Source organism: Priapulus caudatus, unplaced genomic scaffold, assembly GCF_000485595.1.
Source record: "Priapulus caudatus unplaced genomic scaffold, Priapulus_caudatus-5.0.1 Scaffold2118, whole genome shotgun sequence".
NCBI lineage: Eukaryota > Metazoa > Priapulida > Priapulimorpha > Priapulimorphida > Priapulidae > Priapulus > Priapulus caudatus.
This window is the reverse complement of record NW_014579179.1, coordinates 43,019-45,831: the sequence shown is the minus strand read 5'-3', so window position 1 is coordinate 45,831 and position 2,813 is coordinate 43,019.

The window sequence follows — 2,813 nt, the reverse complement described above, 5'->3', positions numbered from 1 at the left end:
TGGCATGACATGGCATGACATGGCATGGGATGGCATGGGATGCGATCAGATGGGATGGCATGGCATGGCATGGGATGGCATGCAATGGGATGGGATGCGATGAGATGGGATGGGATGGGATGGGATGGCATGACATGGCATGACATGGCATGGGATGGCATGGGATGCGATCAGATGGGATGGCATGGCATGGCATGGGATGGCATGCAATGGGATGGGATGCGATGAGATGGGATGGGATGGGATGGGATGGCATGACATGGCATGACATGGCATGGGATGGCATGGGATGCGATCAGATGGGATGGCATGGCATGGCATGGGATGGCATGCAATGGGATGGGATGCGATGAGATGGGATGGGATGGGATGGGATGGCATGACATGGCATGACATGGCATGGGATGGCATGGGATGCGATCAGATGGGATGGCATGGCATGGCATGGGATGGCATGCAATGGGATGGGATGCGATGAGATGGGATGGGATGGGATGGGATGGCATGACATGGCATGACATGGCATGGGATGGCATGGGATGCGATCAGATGGGATGGCATGGCATGGCATGGGATGGCATGCAATGGGATGGGATGCGATGAGATGGGATGGGATGGGATGGGATATGGGATGGGATGGGATGCGATGCGATGAGATGGGATGGGATGGGATGGGATGTGATGGGATGGGATTGGATGGCATGTAATGGGATGGATGGATGCATGGATTGTTTGGGGTATTTTCCTTTCGACCAAGCGGTCACCAACTGTGTAGTGACGTAGATATCGAATTATTTAACCTAGTATAAAAACCCAGCGACACGGGTCGCACACGCCGGTCGCGTGGCGCACACGTGTCGGGCGTGTGACACAACAAGGGAGAGAGAAAGTAATCACCTACACAAGGCGACACTATGAGATTTTAGTACCTATAGAAGGACATCACAGCTTGATGTCACATGCCGACTGATGAAGATCAAACAACGAACGCCGCCGACAAATGTGAACTATGGGAAATGTGAAGAACATGAATCGACCTGCCGCGATTCCCACACCAGATTCAAGAAGCGTCCACAGCTTCTCACCTTCACTCAGTCACCCATAAAATGTTGAAGATGACGACACGTCTTGCACCACCATTGTCAACAAGGCCTTGACCACGCTCAGGCCATGCATTCCTCCAGTTGTATAAATACCGAACAGTTTCGACAAGAAGACAGACACGGTTCCACAGTGACTGACAGCTCCCGACGCTGTCAGCACCAGCTAGGTTCCGCTGATCTCACCTGCTCGCTGCTACCGTTTCCACCGGACACCGCCAGGACCTGCCTGCGATCTGCATGACTCCACGCTCGTAAATATGTACTGCATTTGTAAACCAGTCGCTTGTCTGCATGTGCCTGGTGTATAAGATATGTATTGTACCGTATTTACTGGTTGGCTTGCGCAGCCATCTAATCTATGTACTGTATGTGTTTATTATGTTGATGCTGTTTATTAAAGAATAGAGTTACCGTAGCAAGTCGGTGGTTATAGCATTAATTATACTGTCTGTGGCTTAAGTGCTATTTGCACACGTATCTGTTGTACACGAACCTGGTCAGACTATACGATCAAACGTGCCTATTACGTAGAGCTCACGAGCTTCCCTATAACTGAGTAACGCCACTGATTTCCCCGGGCAACGCCGGGTATCCCGCTAGTTCGTGATAAACTAAGAGTGGGCTTCAAATTGAAAGTATAATTCCATTAAAATACCTATTCCACTTATTTTTTTTTATAAAAGCGCGATGTCTGCATATATGCACATACCGCCATCTATTGGGCTGATTTAAATCTTGTTAGTGTTACGTCAGCTAGGACGTCCTATCAGTCAGGTTTCGTATTAATCTACTGCAATAAGTATCTGCCTTCCATTTTAAACGAATAAATTGAACAAAGTAATTATATTTTATTTCGAAGATGCTGGGTATGCTCAAGCAAACAGGTTATGCTGTGATGATACAAGGGAATTTTGGTACGACTAGGCACGTTATGAATACTCGCAAAATGGCCGCCTCGGGCGGCCATATTCGCTCGTTACGCTGATAAGACTACGATGATTTCTCTAAATCCCGACCCGATTCATAGTAATCTTTTAGTAAAATATTGACTTGATACGAAGACAATAATACAAGGATCCTGTTACTAACATAAAATTTTCTGTCCCGGTATATTCATTTCTATATAAAACACTTTGTACACACCTTCTAATCAATTGTTTTCTCTTCAAATTAAGGCTAATATAATATACGGAACCCGCTTAATATGATTATTTTTCTTTGGCCCGTCAGTTTCGTACTAACGGGGTGCGACTGTAGTAATGAATTGTAGTAATTGAATGAGGAGTTTATGCTTTGCAGTAATTGTATCTATTTGTGAACAATTTAACGCTACTAAAGTTCTTAATTATACATATAAACCTATATAAAATACCTTGTACACACCTTGTAATTCATAATTTTTTCTTTGTTAATTCGGGGCTAATACATGTTGAAGTAGTTCAAAACGAAACCCGCTTAATACAATTATTTTTCTTTGGCCCGTCAGTTTCGTACTAACGGGGTGCGACTGTAGTAATGAATTGTAGTAATTTAATGAGGAGTTTAGACTTTGCAGTAATTGTATCTATTTGTGAACAATTTAACGCTACTAAAGTTCTTAATTATACATATAAACCTATATCAAATACCTTGTACACACCTTGTAATTCATAATTTTTTCTTTGTTAATTCGGGGCTAATACATGTTGAAGTAGTTCAAAACGAAACCCG